Genomic DNA, 24,760 nt, shown 5'->3' with positions numbered 1-24,760 from the left:
AGAGCGCGGGGCCAAGTTATGTTTGGAGGGGTGCCTCCGGCCTCCAGTGTCCTTCATTCACAGCCATGAAGCGATACCCCCGCCCCTGAAGCCCGTGGCCTCCCTCTCAAGGCAGCCAACCCCCAAGTCGATCCACCTTCTCTGGGGCACAGATCGACCCGAGCCCAGCAGAGGGCCCAGGAGCGGGGCGGGTGAGGGGCTGAGTGGACGCGGCATGCCTGTGCCGTCCCTCCAGAGCCTTCCTCCCCTCTGGAGCCTGGCCAAGGAAACGCAGGTTCCCGAGCCAAGCCCCGGCTTCTCTCTCCAAATCACATCGCTCATGATTAGGGGGAGAGAGGCCGAATCTTCCTCTGCGGCCTCTCCACCCACTCCCGATACAGAATCAGTTCATCTGGGTAATTTTTAAAGCGCAGCGCTGGGGCCAGCTGGAACCGGTCGCCTCCTCCCGGCCAAATGCTTCGAGTTTCTTCCAGCCTCGAGCGGACGTGCTCTGGGTACCAGGAGAGCCCAAGACCCAGCCAGGCCAAGAATGAGGCCCTGGCTCCCCACACCGCCCAGCAGCTGCCCCAGTGGGGAGCAAGCAGAAAGCCTGGGCTCTGAGTGTGGCTCCCTGGCTCGGAGACGAGGGTCCCTGAGATCCCAGTGCCCTGAGAGCCCTGGAGGACTGGGGTATCCGGTCTTGGCCCAGGCTCCCCGGCTGCCAGGGCCAAATGTGCGTCCCAGCCCAGAAAGAAGATGATTTTCAGGGAGCAAAAGATCCACTGTATTTGCTTTGGCCTCTTCCAGCTCTGGGGTGACCTGAGTGCCACTGAGCAGGGCCCGGGGGGGCCCTCTGACTTTATTCTAGAAACTAGGCTAGTTAAATAAGGCATTGTCAGGCCAGGAGCCGCCTCGGACTCTTGGCAAGGGTGTTGACTCAGTATGAAATAGTATCAACAGAAAAGAACAATGTTCCCTGTTTTCTCACTCCAGGCATTCTCGAGGCTGGGAGTTGGTATTCGTTTGGAATGGGCCAGGTGCTTTCAAAACTCAGTTCTGTGTGTTAAAAGATCTTTAGATCTGAAGTTCTAGGGCATGAGGGCTGCCTGTTGTGATGGCTCCTAAGGGTACCTACTGAGCTCCGGAGACTCAGAAACACTCAGGAGTGAGAACCCTGCGTGGAGAGAAGGGATCGTGCAAGATACACCACTTGTCTCTTTTCAGGCACAAAAACATACACGTTTATGCACGCTTCTTCCGGGAGCCGTGCATCTCTGCCCAGTCATTACTCATGCTAATTAACGGGTGTTTGGTTTCTAAACCATTCAGCTTCAGAACTCCTGTTGAGGTGTTCTAGGAAAATCCCATGGATGGAGGAGCCTGGTGGGCTGCAGTCCATGGGATTGTAAGGGGTCGGACACGACTGAGCGACTTCACTTTCACTTTCCACTTTCATGCACTGGAGAAGGAAATGGCAACCCACTCCAGTGTTCTTGCCTGGAGAATCCCAGGGACAGGGGAGCCTGGTGGGCTGCCGTCTATGGGGTCGCACAGAGTCGGACACGACTGAAGCGACTTAGCAGCAGCAGCAGCAGGAAGTAAAGAATCCAGCTGTGCCTCCAGCGGAGGGGCCCAGGCGTGAACCCGCAGGCCCCCTGAAGCGGGGTGTTTCAGAGTCCACGCTGAGCCTGCAAGCCCCTGACGAGCCTCCCTTCTGCTGTTTGGAACCTAGAAGTAATTCTTTCTCTCCTCCCCGATTCACAGAGATGCTTTGAGGAAGAACTGAGTCATATTCCATCAGTTCTGAGTGCAGAAGGAAGGAAAAAAATAAGGCAGTATTACTAAAAGTCTGCCACCCTACTCCCAGTTCTGGGACCAGCCCGTCCTTTGAGTATTTATAGAACAACAAAGCAACGTGGGCCCTTTCCGTGCTGGAGGAGCCCAGGAAGAAAACTGTGACGAGAAGCTCTTGAGAAATTCTTGAAATTTTGTCCAAAGATGTTTAACAAACCCACAAGGGAGAAATGCATTCTGAGAGAACAACTGTCTTGCTGATAAATATTGGTTAGGAAAATAATTTAATTTATACTTGTGAATCTTGGAGAGTATCTTTCTCATAGGATTTTCCCTAAGAAAGACAATCTTCTTGAATTCACTGTTTTTAAACTTTCCCCCCGCTTTGGGGATATTTGACTCTCTCCACTTGCCAAAGAGCTGTTTCCTAGTACATCCTAGAGAATATATGAGTTCATTTTTCCACAGATGCATTTCTATACACCTGGTATTTCAGTTATTTATTAACCATGCCTAGGTTTGTGGTTTCTAGCTTTATATCTTTAAAGTCATTAAAACTTAATAGAATTAATCATAAAAGAAATCTATCAAACACAGTTGCCAAGCACTTTCTTTTTCCCCCTGACTGACATCTTTAAAATGTATTTCAATGTTATTTATTTCATAACACCCAGGGAATAAAAAAAAAAAAATAACTTGCAGCTTCCAAGTTCAGAGAAAGCATAAAAATGTGATTTACTATTTATTGTACAGTTAGGCACATGCATATTATATACTGCATGTTAATCTTCAACTGCTAAATTTAGCAAATTTGACAACACTACCGTTTGCTAGTGAGGAAAAAGAATCGACATCTGTTCTCTTCCAGATACGATTCCTTCTTGGAAGGAATCAGAAATAGGCCCAGGCCTCCTCTTTGCTGGGTAAACTGATAGACTGCGGGCTGTTTAAATGGACAGTCAAACCACAATGCCCCCTGGTGGTAAGACGATGCATAAACATTTATTAGCATGAAGGCACACTGAATGTTGTCAAGAGAGACTTCATTTTTAATGAGGTAGAGATTCTAGTTTTAAAAATGCAAATGCGAAAAGCATAGCACATGGATGGTGCTTTAAGTAGAATATAAAGAGTCACCTGACTGTTAGTTAAGTCACAGGCATATTTAGTTTATCTAAACCACCTTGATAGAAGTGTTTTGTATTTTACAATATATTTTAATCCACAGTGAAGACTTGGGAGTAGGAAGGAAAATCAGAAGTGCAGCATATATAGTTTTTAGACTAAATTTACAAAAATGAAACCATCAGCGGAGGTGGACCTGTGAGTCTGCTGGGTTAGTGTTTGTTACTGCAGGTAAAATGGAGTGAGAAAAGACTCCAGCTTTTACCAGGGGACTGGGGACCCCATCTTTCCAGCATGCTCTCAGCGGGCACCTCCGATGAGCAGCTTACAGGGAGTTTCCTCGGGTCAGACATAAATAGCGATTCTCAGGTTCCCTTAATCCAGACAGACTTCGCTTGTGAGTTAGGCCTCATCAATTTTGAAAAGAGTCAGTTAACACATGAAAGGCAGGGCTGTGGGAAGGTGCACACGTATGTTCAGTGGGAATGTGTGAGATGTGGACTCATGAATAACGCAGACAATACTGAGGCCTCATACGGATTACAGAGCACAGCACCTTCCTTTCTCAGGAAGCTGCTCTCTGCTATCTGTAGAAGGGGGGATGGAAGAGCAAGAGGAGGAATTGGGACACTTTCCTTTCTTCTCTGGAGAAGCTGAGCAATTCACAGCTTCCCGTCACACAGCAGGTAGAGTGAGAGTCCCCCAGACACCTGTGCCCATGACCCAGAGCTGCCTGCTTTGCTAATTATGACTTGTTTCTGATGCAAGACACTACCCTGATGGTTAAGATGATACTGCCCAAGAGATGACACAGAAGGATGCTGCAATGAAAGTATAATTCACACTAAAACCTGCACACGGATGTTCAATGCAGCATTATTGACAGGAGCCCGAAACTGGAAAAGATGCAGCTGTCCACCCGCTGATGAATGGATCCATGAAACGTGGTCTCTCCATACAATGAAATACTACAGTCTTAAAAAGAAAAACCATGGATATATGCTACAGCACCGATGAGCTTTGAAAACATGATGCTGAATCAAAGAAGCCAAAGACAAAAGACATGGATTCAGTGCAGTCGCTCAGTCATGTCCAACTCTTTGCAACCCCACGGACTGCAGCACGCCTGGCCTCCCTGTCCATCAGCAACTCCTGGAGTTTACTCAAACTCATGTCCATTGAGTCGGTGACGCCATCTAACCATCTCATCCTCTATCGTCCCTTTCTCCTCCCATCTTCAATCTTTCCCAGCATCAGGGTCTTTTCCAATGAGTCTTCTTCATGTCGGGTGGCCAAGGTATTGGAGTTTCAGCTTCAGCATCAGTTCTTCCAATGAATATTCAGGACTGATTTCCTTTAGGACAGACTGATTGGATCTCCTTGCAGTCCAAGGGACTCTCAAGAGTCTTCTCCAACACCACAGTTCAAAAGCATCAATTCTTCGGCACTCAGCTTCCTTTATAGTCCAACTCTCACATCCATACATGACTACTGGAAAAACCATAGCTTTGACTACACAGACCTTTGTTGGAAAAGTAATGTCTCTGCTTTTTAATATGCTGTCTAGGTTGGTCATAGCTTTTCTTCCAAGGAGCAAGTGTCTTTTAATTTCATGGCTGCAGTCACCATCTGCAGTGATTTGGGAGCCTAAGAAAATAAAGTCTGTCACTATTTTCATTGTTTCCCCATCTATTTGCCATGAAGTGATGGGACCAGATGCCATGATCTCAGTTTTCTGAATGTTGAGCTTTAAGCCAACTTCTTCACTATCCTCTTTCACTTTCATCAACAGGCTCTTTAATTCTTCTTCACTTTCTGCCATAAGGGTGGTGTCATCTGCATATCTGAGGTTATTGATATTTCTCCCTGAAATCTTGATTCCAGCTTGTGCTTCATCCAGCCCAGCATTCCTCATGATGTATTCTGCATATAAGTTAAATAAGCAGGGTGACAATATACAGCCTTGACGTACTCCTTTCCCGATTTGGAACCAAGTCTGTTGTTCAACGTCCAGTTCTAACTGTTGTTTCTTGACCTGCATACAGATTTCTCAGGAGGCAGGTCAGGTGGTCTGGTATTCCCATCTCTTGAAAAATTTTCCAGTTTGCTGTGGTCCACACAGTCAAAGAGCATAGTCAATAGAGCAGAAGTAGATATTTTTCTGGAACTCTCTTGCTTTTTTGATGATCCAACGGATGTTTGCAATTTGATTACATGGATTACATAACTCCATTTATAGGAAATGTCCAGAACTGGCAAACCCATCAAGACAGATTCCAAGGGCTGGAAGAAGGGGCGTTTGGGATGATGGCTAGGGAGTGGGGATCTCCTGGGCTAATTAGAATGTTCTAAAAGTGACGGTGGTGATGGACGGATGCACAATGCTGTGGATATACCAAGAAAATCTGCAGTTTACATTTCACATGGATGGACTGTGGGCTGGCGCACTGTGTGTGAGTGAGCTGTTTGGGTTTTTTGTTGTTGTTAACGGATACTGGAGAGCAAAGGGCAGGCAGGCCCTGCAAAGTTCCAGTGGACATAAAAGTGTTCCAGGAAGACAGAAGATGAGGAAAGGGTAACAGCCTCCAGAGAAGCACAGAAAAGCTCTGCATCAAGCAGGAAGCCCAATGTGGCTTTTTCAAAGGGGATCTGACTCTGCTCCACGCTCCCAAAAACTTTCCACAGAAAACTCCAGGAGGACATCTCTCTCTCTCTCTCTCTCTCTCTCTCTCTCTGAGAGATCTGGATTCAATCAGCCTGGAGCATCACTATTTATAAAGAATTTCCCAGTGGTCTTAGCGCACAGCCAAAGCTGAGTACCACTGTTTGGGAAGAGAGCCAGCTACAAAGCTGGAGTATAATGAGGAGGGAAGCTGGGCGAAACGGAGCCGGCATTCATTCGACTCTGCATCATGTCTCTACTTTCCATTCCTTCCCATCTCCCACGTTCCTATCCAAACCCCTGTGTGTGGCTGTGGCCAGTGGTCTGTGGTCATCCTCAGCCCCACCATCTGATGGTTTGTACCAATAATGCCGAAATGTTTACACAAACACAAATATCTGAACCGACCTGTCTGCCTATTTCTTCTTTTACAATATTCAGGCAGTCTTCCAAAAACTTCTTCATGATACCAAAAAAAAAAAAAATCTATGCAGAGGGGAGGGTGCATTTTAAAATTCTGTGGGCACTGATTGAGAGACTCAGTCGCTGGCACCCAGTTGACCCTCTGCCCTGCCCGACACTGGTGACCGCTTAAGGATAAAAAGCCTCACCCCATCCCCACCCCCGCAGGGCTGCGCACATCTCCCTGGCTGGGTTTTAATCCAGCCTAAACATCAGCAAGCTTGAGTGTGGTACCTGCTTTGCTCACTGCCCAGAGAAGGACAGCCCCTGGCTTTGAATCCTTTTTTCTGGAACTTCTTGGAGCCAGAAAACACCAATTCCTCTCGGGGCCTGCATGGGTGTGGTCGCACACGTTCTCTCTGGGTCTGTCCTGATTGATGACAACTTTGGAAAACATTGCCTGAATAATTCATCATAGAAAGAAAAAAAAAAAAAAAAAGCTTTGGGATTAAATGATATGACTGGAGCTTCCAGCACAAACATACAGGTGTTCTCAAAAGAGCCAGTCCAGCTGGATGGCGGCAGTTGGGAAATAATCGAGGACACCCAAAATGAACTCCCCCTTTTGTAAACGGTCATGAGGCATCCGCTCACCCCATCACACAGACGCTCGGGTGTCTCAGCCAGGCGCTCTGAAACCATGTACCTGGAACATCTTGCCGGGGGTTTGCCTGACTTAGTGGAATGGCACCCACTCAGTGAGCAGCATGCAATATATTTTTTAAAAAGACAGAAGAAGGAGAAAAGAAAGGAATGAGGGAAGGAGAGGTGAGAGGGAGGGAGAGGTGTGAAAATGTTGGCTACGTTTTCTGCTCAGTGAAGCTGAAAGGCCATGGGGGCCGATTCAATTTAATCTCGGCAACCGGGATGGAGATTTAACATCCACACTAAACACCAAGCAACCCATACAGTTGTTTCAAAGGCCCGTCTTTTCCCCGCTGCACACACACTCGCAAACACAATTAGTATTGCAGTGACTGGCAGCAGAAGCTCAGCCAGGCTGCTACTGCAAAGCTGCAGTGGGTTCAGCTGGAGCTCTCGTGTTGGTACCACGCACCCGGACCCACAAGAGGCACTTCCCACCTCTCTTGCCTGCTCTTCTGTTTCACTGTTTTTTTGTTTTTTGCTTGTTTTTCTTTATCCTTGTGCGAAATCAAAGTTTCGACCCACCTCCTCCCTTCTGCCTGTCTTAGCTCCATCCTAAAAGACTCAAGGCAGTGAAGCCTCAAAATGGCCAGGATGTGGGACTACTTAACCCCAGCTAGCCAAAAGCAGGAATGGCTGTTTACAGCACATAGAGACGAAAAGTGAGGGAAGAACCCAGCTCCATGGCATGAAACCCCAAGGTCTCGACATCCAGAGAAAACGGCCCTGCGCTGCCTGGACTGGAGTCTCCTCCCAGGCCCACTCCATGGATATGGCCTACCCATGCTGCCATCGAGTCCTGTGCTGGAGACGGGCGGACGAAGCCCGGTCCTCACTCGTGACGAGGCTCAGCCTGGAGGCGAGAGGGTGGCGTGTCAAGCCGCCCAGCACGGGGCAAGCAGCGGTCCAAGGGGAGCTGGGAGGGTGTCTGAGCGGCAATGCAGGGAGCCCTCCGTACCCAGCACAGGGAACACAGCTGCCCGGTGCCCGAGTCTCGCCGCTCACCACAGGTCAGCAAAGCCCCACCAGTCCTGCCTGGTCCTTCAGGAGGGCTAGCTCAGCTGAAAGGCAGAGAGATGGCACAGGGGCCAAGAGGAGAAAAACAGAAGGGGCTGGAGGAGAGCCAGGGGCTCCCAGAGGGCCAGTCCCTCCCAGAGAGACAGCGCCGTATGCGGGAGGCCCCTCCGAGGGCAGCGAGGCAGGTGCCACAGAACACCACCGCCTCCCCATGCACAGGCATTACGACGGAGCCGAGGCCCTGAGGCCCACGCCCCACCCTGGACCCCGTGAACTGTTCCGAGGGAAGAACGCGCCATTTCTCATACGGAAGGAAAGAGGCCCAGATGGTTGTTATACTTGGTAAAATTCAGTTTTAATCAAAGTCGGTTAATTATTGACTCAACGAGGATGAAACTAGAATAAAATCATTTTTGCCTTGAGCCAAACTATTAAGAAGCCTCACATAGTTAATAGACTAAAAGGCCTCAGAATTATTCCTTTCGCCTCCGTGATATTCAATCTTAACTCAATCATTATTGTGCTTATCTCTCAATGCCAATAAAGGAGAGACGGATGGCTGAGGACTTTGAATTTAAGAGAAAAAAGAACGTGGAATCGCCATACCAAATACCGCCACGCTCTTCCACTGAACCAACAAGACAACATGACATCCCCGCTAGGTTTTTCTTAGCACAGAAAGCTCCCCATTTTTGCATGTCACTTAACTTCCCTTTAAGCCGAATGTATGCAGCCTGTTCTCTGTCTCTGAACCGTTCCCTCACCCAGCACTAGCATTATACGTATGCCATGCGAAGAGAAACGGCAAGAGTTTTATTTTATCACAAATTCTGTGGGCAGGGCATGTGAAGCTTGGCAAAGCTGTCCCTCCAGCAAACCTTGCTCCAAGGCGGGTGGAGACGTGTTACCTTCACCCCTTACTTTACAAGCTCTGATAGGACTAGAGTGGGCCCCACCGATGACGGGGTAAAACTTACAAAGCAGTAGGAGTAAACCGTAAAGTACAGGCTAGAAAGTCTAACAGAGTTGTTTGTATTCTCTTTAGGTTGATGGCCCTGACAATTTCCTAAAAATATCAAATTTTCTTGAAACATCTTTTTTCGCAAGTTTTACTACTTTCAGCATATAATTAGTCTACCTTTTATTTTATTTTTTGCCTGTTTTGAAATGTAACACTACAGTGTCTGGTGAGAGACAGTCAACAGTGATGCCTTGGGACCCAGGCACTGCCCTGCAATGCAGTGAGGGCATCCACACCAGTAAGCACATCCAATATGCAGTAAGGTGTTGGTGGAAGGCAGTAATAAGCTACTATTTCTGCCCACAAACCAATTATCCTAATGCCCATTTGCTATTTCAATACTTATTGTCATTGGCATAACCCCCAAACAGACCCATGGCTTAAAATCAGTTGCCTCATGAGCATAAAACATACGAACTAAGAACCCACTACTTTAGTCTCAGATCTCTCCTGATGGCCAGTGGTCACAGTAAGATGTTACCAGTGAAAAATTCCAGCTTCAGTTACCAGCAAACTGCCAGACTCCGCACAGATGTCCTTATTTCAGAGGTAAATATGCTTTTCCACTTATCTCAGACTTTTATATAAGTGTGATTATTTAAAACTCAGGATGAAAAACAAACCTTGGTAAATCAGGCAGATACCGCTCCACTGCTATTTAGGATGACAACAAGCCAGAACACTGCCTGGCCGAGTGCTGGCAAGGGTGTGGCTAACGAGAACCCTTGCTCACTGCTTGAGGGGATGTGAAATTGGCCAGCCATTGTTAAAGAGGCAGTCTGGCACTTTCTTACAGAACTAAACATACTCTCAGCATATAAACCAGCAACTGTGCTCTTCTGTATTTACACAAATGAGCTGAAAACTTATGTCCACACAGAAACCTACACAGGGATATTTACAGACAATTTATTCATAATTGCCCAAACATGGAAGCAACAAAAATGTCCTTCGGTGGGCAAATGGAAGAGCACACTTGGATTCGTCCAGACAGCGGAGTACTGTTTGGTGCTAAACAACAACAGCACAAGCAAAAATCTATGAGCCGGTGAGGAGACACGGAGGAAGCGTCAATGCCTATGTCGAAGTTAAAGAAGGCAATCTGCAAACGCTTCTAGTGACAGCTGTATGCTTCCAACCATGTGACGTTCTGGAAAGGGCAAAACTGTGGAGACAGTCACGACATCAGGGGCTGCCATAGGTTAGAGGTGAAGGAAGGATGAAGAGAGGGGAGTCCAGAGCACTCAGGGCAGTGAATCTACTCCAGGCAAAAGGACGCTGACGGGTACACGTCACCAGACCTCTGTCCAGATGCATAAACGTCCCACACAAGCGCTGAGCACCAAGGTGAACCGCGGCCTGGAGGTGACGGTGATGCGGCTCCGCGGGCTCATGGAGGGTAGGAAACGTGCCCTCGGGGTGCGGGGCGGGGGAAATCTCTGCACTGTTCTCAGTCTCGTTGCGACCTTAAAACTGCTATAAAAAAATAAATAAAGCCTAGTGGAAAAAGAAAAAAACTGGCAAAGGAACAAATTCTGAGTGACACTGGAAGAACCCTGCTGCCGGTGGATCTTTGTGTGGCTGTACACAGCTCTGGAATCAAACCGCTTCGTCCAGTCGCCTGCGTGCACGCACCCTCACCCCGTACCCAGCTCACCGCCGTGCCGGGCCTGGGTAGAAACATACCTATCGGAGGGCTGCCAGCTACTACACGCCAGGGCCACAGGCGTACGGACACACAGGTTTCGGGCCTCAGCATGCGATACCCCCACAGCTCCCGGCAGAACCTTTCTGGATAGCACCTCCTTCCAGAGTTTGCTATGGACATCATTCTTGGCAAAAGTGAGCGTCCTTGATTTCTGAGCACTCTGTTCTCCTTCCTGAAGGTTCCACAGAGGCTGACAGGAGAGAAGCGGGTGCGTGATGGCCTGTGCCTGCAGCAGTGACCTGTCTGCTTCTGTGCGATGGCTCAGGGAAAGGCGTCCTGGGAGGCTGGGCTGACCTGTCCCCATCTCAGACCCAGGCCCTCAAAGACAGCCTCCCATCTTCCCGGGCACAGTGGTCACCAGCCCGTAAGGGCACAGCCAGCACGGGGGTTCTATGTACTGTGTTGTCAGTGACATGCTCCAAAGGGGCCCCAGCAGCTTGGGGTGTGCACAGCACATCCTTCCTTGCCTTCCATGGCCACATGCACAAACGCATGTGGGACGCACCCACCCATCTACCACCGCCCACCTGGGGACATGCGACAGTCCTGGGACAGGACGGACACCTCGAACAGCTGCCAAGAGAGCGGAAGAGACCCACAGGACGCCAGCCACCTGCTGATGGACGTGATTCCTCCCTTCAATTCCACCTCCAGTTCGTCAGAGACACGGCATTCTCTCCTAGGACTGCATTCCTAAGGACATCGGCATCTGTTTATAGCTTTACGGAGGCCAAGCACCAAACAGGACTACAAACGTGTGCTTGACTTTCAGCCGCAGGGAAATGGAGAATGAACGCGGGGAGGCAGGGTACTCCCTTCAGAGGAGAGAGATCATGCCTGAAGCCTGCAGAAGGTATGACAAGGATGGGGGTACGCCTGGGATCCTGGGGAAGCAAAAGAAAAACAGAGGGGCAGAGGGCCAAGATGAGCTGGTGAAGCAAAGGAACACCAAGTGGAGAAACAGTCCAAAACAGCAACCAGCTGAATGAAAACCCATCATTCAGATCCAGACCCTCAGGCAAGTGATCAGAAGACTTGGTGATTTTTCCAGCTAAAATGTTCCTGTCTTAGGGAATTTCTGATAATAAAAATAAGTTTACTGATTTTGATTCTTCGACGACACAGAGTCATCTGAAATCACAAAAGTCGTCCCTGGTTGTTATTATTATTATTATTTTTTGTCCCTGGTTATTAAAAAAATGAAAAGAAAGAAAACCAAGGATAGGCTGGCCTAAGGCAAAACGTGATTCTTTTCCCATCGCTTCCCACCCAAGCCCACCCCCAGGGGAAGTGCCTGACAAAGTGCCGGCCACACGTCTTCCGAGATCTTTTCCTATGCGCACACAGATGCGTATTTTTTAAAATGATTCTTAATTAAAAACAATACAGATCAATGAAGCATCTCTACTTTGCAGTACATCATGTCTGGGGTCCTGACCCGCGGGGCTTGGCCATGGAATAAGACTGCTCTGTCCAGGTGGTGGATGGAGGCGAACGGGGCTGGGGTAAAGCAGCGGAGGAGGAAATAACAAGGCTCTCTAAGGACGGGCCTGAAGCCCTCGGAACCGGCTGTCACCCCGCGATGGACAGCAGCCTCTTACTCCACTGACAGGCCTTCCTCCAGCTATAGCATCTCGACTGTAATTACAGGAAAGGCCATACCATAAAGATGGGGGGAGGAGCTAATTGACCAAAAGTTCAATGTGCTGACTCAGGGACCAACCGATGGCCGAGCCTTACATTTCTTTTCCTCCCAAAGCCACTGATGTACAGTCCATTAAGCGGTGACCATCCTGACCCAGGAGGTGGGGTACTTCCTACCAAAGCACATGCACGAGCCCCACCCAGAGACCCCCGGCCTGTGCAGCAGAAACGCCCCTGGTGCTGCCAGACGAGGGGGCCCTCCACGGGCTCCGAGGTTACTTGCTGCTGGTTCTGTGCTCTTCGGTGTGCCTGCTGCTTTCTGTTTGTTTCATGTTCATTTACTGACCTGTCCAAAATCCAAAAGCAAAGACATGGCCTTGAGGTCCAGACCCCCAACTCTGTTGCCTTCTGACAATCATCGAAGTCCAGAATTCCCACCCTGCTTAATCAATCCAAATGGAGAGAAGTTTCCGGATGATGCTGTGCCTTGCTGTGGGTAAGAACACAGACTTTAGAGGGTCAGACAACTATTTCAGCTGCGTGCTCTCAGCCTGCTCGCTTACCTTCCATGTGTCTCAGTTTTCTCATCTCCAAAATGAGTATAAGATAGTGTTAGGTGTTCATTTATGTAAAGCACACACAAAGAGGGCCATGGTTACACAGGTTTATCTGCATATAAGTGCATACCAAGTGCTACACAGGTCTTAGCTACACGTATTACGTTGTTTTCACGGTGATGTCACTTATCACAACTTGTAAAGAATGACTCCCTTTAAACACCCTGAGGATATTTTACAAATAACCCACCTGACACTCTAAGGGCCTGGCATGACCGAATGCAACTGCTCTTCTCTGCTGTGAGAGAGTAACAGACACACACTATATACCCACTCAAGTGGACACAGCTTGATGCAACAGACACATTCCTGAAACTGTGCATACATCAAACTACACTTCCACTCAACCTGGGTACACCTGCCTCTGCAATGGGTCTTTCAAGGAATCCTTTCTGTTCCAGGAAAGCTTCTAGACCAGAACAACACGAACCACCAGTCCTAATACACATATTCCTAACAGAGGACATTTCATTACACAGCCCCAGCTTATGGCTGGAGAGTGAGGGTCACATCCGGGCAGGCAGTGGAACTCTAAGACATGCATTATCCCTTTAGGTAACTGGCTCAAAGTTTTCCCAGCCACGTGCTGGAAGGTGGGCCAAGCTCTGACAGCAAAACATCACCAGGAACAAGATACCCAGAGGTGTGACTGCTGCACAGGTGGCCTGCTTGTCCTCTTCAGGAAGAACTGTGATGCTTTCATCAAAGCATCACCCTGCAAGGATGGCAGATAAAGAGTATCTGCTGCACTGACTGCGGACGGTTAGTGACGGCCACTTGGAGTCCTGTGCTGAGCACAACTCTGATTGATTAGTGGTGTCTGTCATGGTTAACGGAGAAGGCACTGGCACCCCACTCCAGTACTCTTGCCTGGAAAATCCCATGGACGGAGGAGCCTGGTGGGCTGCAGTCCATGGGGTTGCTAAGAGTCGGACACGACTGAGCGACTTGTCTTTCACTTTTCCCTTTCATGCATTGGAGAAGGTTAAAGGACTTGGGAGTGCATGCATGCACGCTGGTCCTCCCCATTCCCATACTTATGGTGCACAAGTACTCAGTGATAACAGGGCTAAAAACTCCTGGTAATTTGTCAAGAAGGCTACAGATGAAGGGAAAACACACATTTGGGTATGACACTGTGAATTCTCTCACAACCACTTACTCCCTGAATTATAACTCTGTAAGTTGCTGCAAATTATTCAGGGCACATAAGCACCACAATAAAACTTCCCTCCAGCCCCAAATACATACAGAAAATCTCCACATAATTCCAGTCTCCCTTAGGAGGGAAGGGAAACATGGCTTCGGTAAATCCTCCCAGTGGCAGGCCCTGGGTTGTGTCGCGAAGGTCAGAGATCACCTCATGGTCACTGTCAGGGTTCCAGACGTAGCGGAGAGTGCTGACATGAGTCCCAATCCATCCAGTGTGAACTGGATGCTGCAAATGCTTGATTCCAACACACTGTGCAGCCGGGCTTTATATACGATGATAAAAGTGTCACTAGGAAGTCAGAAGAAAGGCCTTGATTGCCAAATAGTCCCTGAGGTGGACTGTCCAGTGGACCACGTCATGGGTGACCTGCCCACTGGCTAGAGGGGAAAAATCAGTAACGTCAAATAAGCCTAGAGACACACATGTACACACACATGTGCGTGCACACCTTCAGAAGACACGTGTCCTTCAAGACTGTGTGGTTGATGACATAGGCCGCATTCACTGGCCTTCAGCTTAAAAACCTCCCCCATCAGCTGTACACACATCACTGCCACCTGTGGGGACTGTCTGCTGCCCTCGCTGTGGCAATGTCACCCACCTTCTGGGTGCTCAGCTAACTGTGATGTGAAGGCGGCCAGCTGGGGATCTCCGGGGGAGAAGGCCAAGTTTCAGAAATCTACAGAAGGACACCCCACAGCCCTGGCTCTGCGCACTTAGACGTCAGACGTCTCAGCTGCAGGGAGAAAGGCAGGGGAAGATGCAGATCAGCAAAGCTGTGAGCCCCAGAACCTTGATGCAGGCAACAGAGCAAGGAGGGAGACGGAGAGGAGGCACGAGGGCAGCAGGGGACATTCGGGCCCCCAGAGGCATCTGCTGCCTGCCGCCCCCATCCCCAGATGACTGTTATTCAGAGCAGCTTCATAGGCTCAGATTTTCCAGGCAGGTCAAGATCAGCTCTCATCTTCCAGCTTGCAAATAAAGAAACTTCAGGGGTGAGTCAGCCATTTCCAGTGTGACTGGACTTTGTAATTGCTCCCACACACGTGCAACGTACCCTCTTACACTTCACCCCAAAACAAAACACCAAAGCCATTACATCTTAAGTAGAGGCCAGCAGGAGGGGAAGGGGAGAATTACATCCAACCACTGTTCACTGAGCACCTATTAGGTGCCCAGCCTGGGGTAGAAACGGAATAAAACACGGTCCTTTCCCCCATGAACCATGCCATCTGATGGGAACGACGAAGGTGTAACTGAACGATCAGGATACAGAAACGCCCACACCACTGAGGGAGGAGGTGATGCTGTCTGGGCGAGTAGAGGTCTGGGAAGGCTTCAGGGAAGAGGTGACACCAAGAGCTGAGTTCTGAAGGATGAAGAGCAGTCTGATGACAGATGGATGAGCCTGGGAAGCCTGGGCAGAAAGCACGGCTGGCACCGAGGGTTCTGCCTGGTGAACCCAGTTCAGTTTGGCTGAAGCACAAAGCTGCCCTCAGAGGGAAAGAGGCTGCAGCCATCAGCAGGCCAGATCAGGGGCTTGCAAGCCAAGCTGGGCAGCTCAGCAGGGCTCTCACAGGAGCTCACAGCCAGTTTCATTCAGAGACACAGATACACCCGTGCTCATGAGTCCTGCAACTGGCAGTGGGGAAGGTTCCCGCAGCTCCTTCATGAGCACCTCGTTTAGAGGAGAGAAGCGGTGGAGCACAGGATGCCAGGGGAGCCCCACGCTGGAAGAGGCAACAAGGGCAAGACAGCAGTGGGCCTGGTTCACCGCACGATAGGGCAGCAGAGCGCACAACGGCTGGAGGCTCAGGCGGGCACGCTCCGCAATCCAAAGATGGCCTCTGAGCCACAAAAGGGGCCTGCGCGCCCTCTGGCCTCTGCACAGCCTCAGAGGGCCCTGGCTCTCTGTTCTCTGTCCCCGACAAGCCAGAAGGCAGGAATCGGCCCAGTGCTGGAAACAAGTGAGTGCAGCTGACCGTAAATCAGTTTACAGGGACTACGGCAGACAGCACAAGAGGGTGCCGCCAACGACGGGTGCAGAAGGAGCCTGTGCGATGGCGGGAGACGGGGGACCTGCGTAAGGACGAGTCAGTAACACGTCTGTTACTTACACGTCAGCAACAGATCACGTCCCCGTGAAAACCACTCATTATACCCCAAAGTTAGTGCGGTAACAAAATCATTCCAGCGTCAAACAATTCCGAGCCCTTTCAGGACACTTCTACTGGTTCCTGACGGATGGTCATCATGACCCCTGTATTATCACCTCACCAATGACCTTGTGTGTCCTCGATTAGGAAAAGTTGACCAGCCCTAAATAAAGGCAAATCCACCCCACCAAAAAAAAAAAAAAAAAAAAAATTTCCCCCAATCTGAACAAATCGTTTAGTGTAAAAATAAACAGAACTAGAAATTGTCTCTAATAAACTAATATTAGTCTCCCCAGAGGGTTAATTATGTCGCTCCGTATTTTAAGAAGAATGTAAATTGCCAGTTTCAACAGATGTTCTTTTAAAAGAATTGGTTAGCTGGGAAATGATGGGTCTTTGTTAGAGCTTACCCCAGTGGAATCTACACATTAAAACCATCTGACTATCTGTCAGCCCCCTCCACCAACAACTGCTACCACACCAGTGATACACCCTTTGGTTATCAGCAGCTTTAGGGACAAGGCTTGGCGGCGAGAACTGAGGTCTCAGACACCAGACAACCAGCTTGGAGATTTCTAACTGCCCTCGACCACGGCCAAGACCTCCATAAGGCCCCTGCCCATCATTACAGGCCCCTGCTTGGGTGTCAGGCCAAGGGCATTTCCGCCCTCGCCTTGTATCCTAAAGAGGGAGACCAGGAGACCACAGAGGACAGGGTTAGAGTGCTCCGGAACCACGAGGCTTGTCCAGTCTCGACATTCCAGCGTGCACGGCGCATGTGACGCACACATGCATGCACACGTGGTGGAAACCCCCTCTCAGGGGACGACAGCGCAAGCATCGCCGTGAAAACACTGTCAGAGAAACAAAGCAGAGATCATGAATGTTCCCGTCGTTTTCTCCCAAAGGGCATTCTGTAGACACTCACAGGTCTGTTATCAGGAACACAGAGGGGGCACTTCAGCCAAGTAATGAGAGAGAAAGTCCTCCATGAGTTAGCTATTCCAACTCACACAACCTCCCCCGGCCTGGGGGCATGGAGGCTCCTTGCGCCTGAGTGTCAACCTCACTTAATCTAAAGCTTCCTCGTCACCCTGCTTAGACCCACTTCACAGACAACACTACTGAGCCTGGGGGACATTAATGACGCCTCCCTACAATTCCACAGAAAGTGCATGCATTATTAACCTGTTGGCAACGAGCATGAAATCTCATCTCAGTTAGAAAAGTGGGCCACGGATGATGACTCTTCTCAACAGTTTCTGCAAAGATCGGGCCCTCTGCAGAGACTAGGCATGTCCCTGTCCCCCAGGCAGGATGGGTCCTGGTGGCTGAGGGCCACTGTCCAAGGGGATGACCTCGATGGCCTTAAGAAAAAACGACAGTAAGAGCGGGTGGGGCTTCCTGAAGGCCTGCTCTGCATCTGAGCTAAGAAAGACACCCACTGTTCACTGTTTAATTTGAACACTCAGCTACTCTGCCATAAGAGATCACCATGTCCATTGAGCAGGCAAGAAAAATGAGACTTGGAGAGGTGAATCCCACTGTCCCGGGGACACTCAGCTCCTAGGCGGCCCAGAAAGCACAGTCCCGGTCTGCCTGGCGCACAGCCCAGCCGGTCCACACACTCGCTGCTGCAGCTGACGCCTGAACACGCAGAACACCGACAGCACCTCCGCAGCAGCTCCAAGGCCCTGGGCCCAGGGAAAGGCCGGCCCAGCAGAGTCTATCCGGCCACGCAGAGGATGTCAGGGCAGACCTGGCAGAAAAGCCAGAGAGCCCCCGTCTGCAGAGAGAAACTCAAGAGAATCCCTCGTGGGCCTGAAAAGGGGACTTGGGTGTAGCACTATGCAGGGGGAACATGATACAATTTCCAGGGGGTGCCCTTCATCTAGACTGGATATGAAGGGCCCCTAGAAGTGAGTTCTCTGCTGGGAAGGAGCGATCCTGAAATCCATCCTGTGCTGACTGCTCAGACTGTGTCACCTTAAAGGCTACTGGGTTAAAGCACTTCCTCCAAAAAAGAAGCACTGCTCCCATCCCCTGCACGCCCAGCCAAGGGCAGGGGGAACCTTTCAGGGCTCCCACAAGCACACTGCCCAGGCCCCAGTGAAACCCCCACCTGTCACACAGCTCAGAAGCGAGTCTGTGACCACAACCAACAACAGAGGAGGAAAGGGCCCGCCCACCCACTCTAGAGACCCCCTTTCTTCCTCAGGAGCCCGGCACCTATGGAAGCTGGTTCTTGGGTAGAAATACTGCTTGGCTCCCTCCTGGATAGGTCCCTGTGCAGAAACTGACCTGGTTGACATAAGGATGCCTTATTTACAAGTCTAATATTCTGGGAGGGCTGGCTGTCTCTGGAAGCCAGAGAAAGAGAGGGTTAAATACAATGGGAACATCTCTATTCTTCCTTTCCTATCCTTGTAAGTGGTTAAGAGCTGTGGCTCTGGAACAGTGGTTCTCAACCCCAGGGAAAGGGTATCCGTCAGTATTTGGATACAGTTTTCATTATCCCTTCTCAGGTATAAAGGTTGCTATGGTGTTCAGTGGGCCTAAGCCGGGGATGCTGCTAAATATCCTACAACGCACAGGACAGAGTCCCGCAGGAAGAAGGATCCCACGCCCAACGTCAACAGCTCCGGGGTTAAGAAACCCTGGGTTAGAAAGAAGAACTACAAGCAGTCCCCAACAGACAGCTGAAGGGGCCGCGACTTTCTGATTGTTCAGAAACCTCAGCATAGGCGGCCCGGATGTTATAATGACAGGCAAGCATGTCACATCAGTGAGTGACTCCCTTCAAACGTGGGGGCTGATCCTAATATGTCTCATTAGTCCGAATCAGTCGATGGGATACGGAAATGTGGAAACAATTCCCAGAAGCTCAATTCTGCTGATGCATCTGTTGTTTTTTTTTTTCCCCCCGCCCCCCAGGGGGAGAAAATAACCAAATTCTTACTTTAGTCATTCAGGGAAAACTAGCACCTGTCTATATCAACATGCTGGAGATGAAAAAAGAAAAAAAAACTGAAAAAAAAAAAGATAAATTATTTATCCAGCATAAATATTAAAGAAAATTGCAAAACAGAGTCTGGTGTCACCATGCTGCTATTACAAAATCATCTCGTTATAGCTTCTGGCAAAATGCTGTTGTCCTTAATATCAGTACAACAGAATTGTCTAGGATGTACCAGGCGGGCTGCGTGCGTCTGCTTGCTGTCGAGGACACTTTAGCAGCCTGACAACCGACTCATCACGCCCCAGCAGAAAACTGCATAGGGATGGCCTGTTAGGAGGGAGCCTGAGTTAGGAATAGACCGTGAGCTTCACCTGAGCACAGGATGCGACTGGAGACTGGCGGTCCACAAACACACCCAGGGGTGCGGCTGCGGCTGCGCCGAGGCACTCGGGGCAGCCACGACTTTCACCAGCTGTTTGCTGGATACACACACTGTTAAGCTTTAAATTACATCAACTGTCAATTAAACACGCTATACAATAAGAAAGTAAGAGACTCAGAATCCAATACATCTGAATAATTTTAGTATGTTTATACCGAAAATTTAGTGTAATTTTTAGTACACTAATACTTTTAGCATATTGTCTATACTCTGTTATTTGCATATCTGTATAATGTGTCTGTACAGTGGGATTATATATACACGTATTTATATATATATATACACACACATATATATATGAGTATAATATGTATGTTGGTTGCTCAGTCATGTATGACTCTTTGCAACCCCATGGACTTAGCCCACCAGGCTCCTCTGTCCATGGGCTTCTTCAGGCAAGAACACTGGAGTGGGTGGCCATTCCTTCCTCCAGGGGACCTTCCCGACCCAGGGATCGAACCCAGGTCTCCTGCATTATAGGTAGATTCTTTACTGCCTGAGCCGCCAGTTTTAACATATATGAAATGATAAGGGACTGCACATCCCATTTTTTGCTAAAAAAACTTAAAATTTCTTTTTACTAAATTTACTAAAACTTTTACATAATTTTTAGTATGCTAATAATTTTAACATATTATCTATGCTCTTGAGGTCATTTATGTGTATTCACACTGTGTAAAGTGAACATTTTACATAAATATATATATGCGTGTGATATAAATACATAATAATCTCTTTTTAATATATATAGAATGGTATGGACCACACATTCCATCCCAGCTCTGTTTCCTAACTTCCTGTTGGCCACAGTGTGAGTATTTATCCTGCAGTAATCAGCAAACACTAAAAATCAGGGCTGGTTGCCCTCCCCAAGAGCTGGATGTTAAACATTCACCAGCACACCACCCTTCCCAACACACACGCACGCACACACGCACACACGCACACACGCACACACACACACACACCCCTGGGACGGTAGCGGCAGGCACCAAGGGATTTTGTTTCTGAACAAAACATCCACTATTCCAAGTTTAGCAAACTCTTTATGGTAGCTACACGAGCTCCCAGGTCACCAAGAAGTTTAATACATCTATGGGATGAAAATTAAACACTGTAAGTAACACATCTGCTGAGGCTCCCTGGCCAGCCCGTTGGGCCTTTATGGAGACGAGATCCATGCTGACACTCTGAACACGGTTGGAGAGATGAGCTCGGGGACAAGTGACGGAGGAAAGCAGGTTTACTCTCGGTAGCGGATGGAGGGAGCCCCGCGCTGGGGAGAGGGCACCTCGGAGAAGCCCCAGCAATCTGCCCTTTATCTGGAGCCAGCATCCCGGGCAAGGGGGGCCCCACGTCAGGAGCACAACTGCTCACTTGTGAGTAGACATCTTCCTGCGGTGGGGAACGGGTGTTCGGGCAGCTGAATAAACGCACGCTCCCTGCACCATCACCCCAGAACACAGGGGGGATGAATTTAGCAGGCTATTGACTAGTTTGGGGCAGGTGGTGAAGTAGAAAAGACATGCAGTGAGGCGGTGAGCTTCCCGGCAAACACAGTGGTGGGGAGGAAGGAGCTTGGGGTCTCAGGGACGATGAAGTGGAAAGACTGAGGGATCCTGACCTCCAAGAAGAACCTCGAAAAGGCCTTCCTGCGGAGTCTGAAATCGTCGCGCTGGGCAGGCCAGATGCAAAACCATCATCTGACATCCCATTCGATTGTTTTAGTTTTTCCTTGGTGGCTCAGATGGTAAAGGATGCGCCTGCAATGGGGGAGACTCAGGGTCAACCTCTGGGTGGGTAAGAGCCCCTGGAGAAGGGAATGGCAACCCACTCCAGCATTCTTGGGGAATCCCATAGATAGAAGAGCCTCGACCATAGGCTTGCAAAGAGTCAGACACGACTGAGCAGCTAACACTTTCACTTTCAGCTGTTTTAACTGAAACACAGTTTGATTGCAGGTGCGAACCCCGGGGAGGCTGTGTGTGAGGTGTGTGGGGACCAGGAGACAAGGGAACTCTGTACTTGCTGCTCACTTTTGCTGTGAGCCTAAAACTACTCTTATAAGTTGTTCATTAATGAGAAATAAAAGTGCGTGTAGCCGTGTGCCCTGTGTGCGGCTGAGCTGTTTCTTGTTCGCCTAGGGAAGGTCTTTCCACGCTGGCCCCAGCGTGTTCCATGGGGCAGGCTGGGCTCCCAGGCAGACTCACCCAGCTGGCTGCACTGCCCATCTGTACTGGTCTGTCAGTCTCACTGGCCATCAGCGCGGGAGTGTCTTTCCTCGTGCGTGAACTTCGTGGTGTGTGGCCACCACTGAAAACCCAGCGGAAAGGCCCCCAGGCCCCACCATGAGGCAGCTTTCGGAGTAACATAGATAACTCTTTGCAAAGACAACATTCCTCCCAATTGTCCTCCCTCTGGCCCCAACCACCTTCCAGAACCATGACCCTGGGACAGCTTTGGAAAACTCCATCCCTTCTTTGATGCAGACAGAATTAGATCCACTTCCTGTATTTCATTCTGGAGGTAGAGGGGAGAAAGAGTTATCTATATTACCTGGGAAACAGGTAGCAATCTGCTCAGTGAGTCCAATCTTTAAAGCCCTGCATCTGCTCAACTGCTACACACAAACACTCTTGCTTTCCACCTCGATAATTATTAAATTCTAATGTAAAGCCCAACTTCTGCTTAAGTATGCGTGATTATTAGACTACAAGTCAATTGTGGAAAACACACAGATATAAATGCAGCTAATAAGTCTTACTGTAATGATTAATCAATTTATGAATACATTATTTAAACTAATAGCTCAGGTAGGGTATCTTAAACAAGTTACAGAGTACATCGACCAATTCAAATACCAGCTGCCGGATCAATAGGAAACTGTAAGTAAACTCTGGGGAATAGGTATATTTGTGGGAAAAAAAAAAAAAATCCACGAACAAAAGGGATTTGGATGAAGGAGATCTACAACAATTTCCATTTTGAAGACGAATGTAGAGCACTGTTAATATATGCCAAAGCTTAAAGGGAAAGGGTGGAAAAAGTGCATTGCTGCAAACTGGGCTCTTCGCATCCTGTGCAGTAATAATAATTAAGGGCAGGTCAATCAAACATCCCATTCACACAAACTCTTGCATACTTTTGCAAATGGACGGCATATGAAAGTTAATTTTGAGTCCTTAAAAAACGATGCATTGGGTTCATTTTGTGGCAAGTTATCACATTACCAATGTATCCATAAAATGTCCCCTTAATAGAAAAGAAAAAGTGCATCTACAAGGTGAGATTTGCGATTTTCCTGAGAAGGGGCCCATGTTCCAGGTGAGGCACCAGGGGACACTTGCCCGTGAGAGGCACAGAGGACCCCCCAGGTTAACTGCAAGGTGGATGGAGCTGTGAGCCAAGCAAACTCTCGAGTTTTAGCTCTCTCCTCCCAGTGTTGCTATTGTTGTTGTTAATTAAGGCTAATTATGTGATTTAATAAATAAACCAAAAGGGCCTTGATTTCCAAAGGTGTGATATTCTATCACAGCTTCAAGTGATGCTGCATTTTAAAAAATTAATTAGTATCTTGTGAGATCGGCCACACATTATTGAGTAAGTAACAGCAGCTAAGTGAAGCAGATGAAATATTGGTAAGCAATGCAGCCCACAGTATAAGTATGTGAAGGGGGTCAGAGGTTAATCCCTATTGATTTTCTGAGTCTGCGTACAGCACCGCTGGGAGAGGCCGGTTCTGTTGGCAATCAGCTAGCACAAATACATTATAAATCTTACTGTCCACCTTCACTGATCAGTGTCACTTACTTCCTTCACTAAAGACCATTAAGAAACTACTGGAAAAAAAATACCCAGATGAGGGGAGAAAGGAAAGCATTTTCAAAGTCTCCCATGTCAGAGAGTGCTTTTGGAGATGGAGGACTTGCCCGAAAACAGAGGTAGTCTTCCTGGGGTCCAGTCTCGCTCACTGAAGGAGACATGCATGAACAGAGAGTAGTTTTGAAGTGCCTTTAAAGCCAAATAAAAAATGGGAGAAGGAGCTTTCATATCAGGGTGCATGAAAAAAAAAAATGTAGTACAACACAGTCACTGACATGGATGAGCACCATCTCCAACCTGGCTCTGAAAAAATTTGGCCTCAGCAAAACCTTGAAGCTAGTGAAGAGTAAGCTTCAGGGCCCCTCACAACCGGGGGCCCCTTCCAAGATTCTGCATCACATGTTTTCAGTTCAGTTCAGTCGCTCAGTCGTGTCAGACTCTTTGCGACCCCATGGACTGCAGCACACCAGGCCTCCCTGTCCATCACCAACTCCTGGAGCTTACTCAAACTCATGTCCATTGAGTTGGTGATGCCATCCAACCATCTCATCCTCTGTGGTCCCCTTCTCCTCCTGCCTTCAATCTTTCCCAGCATCGGGGTCTTTTCCAATGAGTCAGTTCTTTGCATCAGGTGGCCAAAGTATTGGAGTTTCAGCTTCAACATCAGTCCTTCCAATGAATATTCAGGACTGATTTCCTTTAGGATGGACTGGTTGAATCTCCTTGCAGTCCAAGGGACTCTCAAGAGTCTTCTCCAACACCACAGTTCAAAAGTATCAATTCTTCAGCACTCAGCTTTCTTTATGGTTCAACTCTCACATCCATACATGAGTACTGGAAAAACCACAGCCTTGACTAGATGGACCTCTGTTGGCAAGGCTTTTTAATATGCTGTCTAGGTTGCTCATAACTTTTCTTCCAAGGAGTAAGCGTCTTTTAAATGTTTTACTCTCTTCTAAACATTTAACTCTCAGGCCCTCAGTGGCTACCATTCTGGACAAGGTGTTCCAAAAAGTAAACTGGTTCTCTGCCAATCAACTGTCCTCTACAAGATGGAGCTCGATTCTGTAATCCATCACTTTGCCTCAAAGAAGATAACACTGCTTCTATGAGCTCAGGCGAGGCCATGAACCCTCATGGGTTCTGGGCTCTGAAGCCAAGAGAACCATGCCCCTTTGCCCGGGTTCTCGTCTCTCAGATGCTTGCTTTTGTCTGCTGTTGGCTCTACTGTCTGCAGGAAGGGGCAGCGATCGGGGTACCACTGCATCAGCATTACTGGAGCCCTCTATGCATGCGGGGTGGTCTGCTGATAGTTGGCCTAGCTTTTACCCCTGCCGTGGGGTCTTGAGTCTTGGCTCTGGAAACTCTAAATCCTGCCTCTGGCCACTGCCCAAGCTCCGGGGCCAGATATTTATGTCGCTTTATTTGCTGCCCTGGCCCTGCCCTCACCATGCGAAGGACTGATCACACTCTACAAATGGACTTCTGTGTCAG

The 24,760-nt window shown here is 48.8% G+C and overlaps 1 protein-coding gene across 3 annotated transcripts in view; it reads right to left on the bottom strand.

The window, feature by feature from the left end:
* WWOX (WW domain containing oxidoreductase) overlaps positions 1 to 24,760 on the bottom strand; it is a 909,485-nt gene that overhangs the window by 582,030 nt on the left and 302,695 nt on the right. The window contains exon 9 of one of the 3 annotated variants that reach the window (XM_019979231.2): positions 1 to 24,760. This exon is cut by the window's left edge and continues 3,328 nt beyond it; it is cut by the window's right edge and continues 22,460 nt beyond it. The exons of the other annotated variants lie outside the window; for them this stretch is intronic. The gene's annotated coding sequence lies outside the window, so the exon portion shown is untranslated. 3 annotated transcript variants of the gene reach the window in all.

The sequence above is a fragment of the Bos indicus genome, chromosome 18 (genome assembly GCF_029378745.1).
Source record: "Bos indicus isolate NIAB-ARS_2022 breed Sahiwal x Tharparkar chromosome 18, NIAB-ARS_B.indTharparkar_mat_pri_1.0, whole genome shotgun sequence".
Classification (NCBI taxonomy): domain Eukaryota; kingdom Metazoa; phylum Chordata; class Mammalia; order Artiodactyla; family Bovidae; genus Bos; species Bos indicus.
Note: the sequence above shows the minus strand (reverse complement) of the source record. Positions and strands in the feature narration are given on the sequence as shown.